The sequence below is a fragment of the Petaurus breviceps genome, unplaced genomic scaffold (genome assembly GCF_028583685.1).
Source record: "Petaurus breviceps papuanus isolate PSGF00001 unplaced genomic scaffold, PetGlider_PUasm1.0 373, whole genome shotgun sequence".
Lineage (NCBI taxonomy): Eukaryota > Metazoa > Chordata > Mammalia > Diprotodontia > Petauridae > Petaurus > Petaurus breviceps.
This window is the reverse complement of record NW_027186299.1, coordinates 2,695,437-2,696,155: the sequence shown is the minus strand read 5'-3', so window position 1 is coordinate 2,696,155 and position 719 is coordinate 2,695,437. Positions and strand designations below refer to the sequence as shown.

Below are 719 nucleotides of genomic sequence, written 5' to 3'. Positions count from 1 at the left end.
CAGGTGAGCGGGGCATGCGCGGTGGGGCCGGGGCTGCTGCCCCCAGTGCGAGAGGGGGAGGGGGCTGCTGGTGGGGGGAGCATGCGCGGTGGGGCCGCAGAGGCCGCCTCCAGTAGAAGGGTAAGTGGGGTGTGCAGGTCAGGGGCAGGCTCACTGCGCATGCCCCGCACATGGTCATCCCCCTACTCCAAGGGCCGGGGCCTGGGAAGGTGCACATGGTGGGGCAGGGGAAGGTGGAGCCTGAAGGAGAGCCTGGGGGTCTTGGGAGAAGGGGAGGTGCACTGGGAGCCCCGGGACTGCAAAAGGCGTGGAGGCAGGAGGGGGTCCGCGCGCACCCCGGAGCCCAGACGGCCCAAGAGCCGCGCGGACGTGAGCGTGAAGCGCTGTTTCTGCAGATGACGGGCCATGGTTACCGTGCCTGGGCGGGTGAGGCCAGTGCGGGGACACGGGGCAGTCCCCCCTCACCCAGCGATCACGACCAGCGCGGGGGAAGGACCAATGAGGGATCCCGGGGTTCATGTGGAAGAACCAGAGGCCGGGGCGGGGAGGGCGGGCAAGGATGAGCAGCGTGCGTGGTGCAGTCAGGCGTGTGTGAGCGTGTGTGCATACATGCGTTATATATGTGCAAGCACTCCGTGTGTGAGCATGTGTGCATGTGCACACCTGTTACACATGTGCGTGTGTGTGCATACACCGTAAGCGCTCTGTGTGTGCACATG

At 66.9% G+C, this 719-nt stretch overlaps 1 protein-coding gene across 2 annotated transcripts in view; it reads left to right on the top strand.

The window, feature by feature from the left end:
- The window catches only part of RDH14 (retinol dehydrogenase 14), a 12,106-nt gene that overhangs the window by 546 nt on the left and 10,841 nt on the right, over window positions 1–719 (top strand). The gene's annotated exons all lie outside the window — the stretch shown is intronic.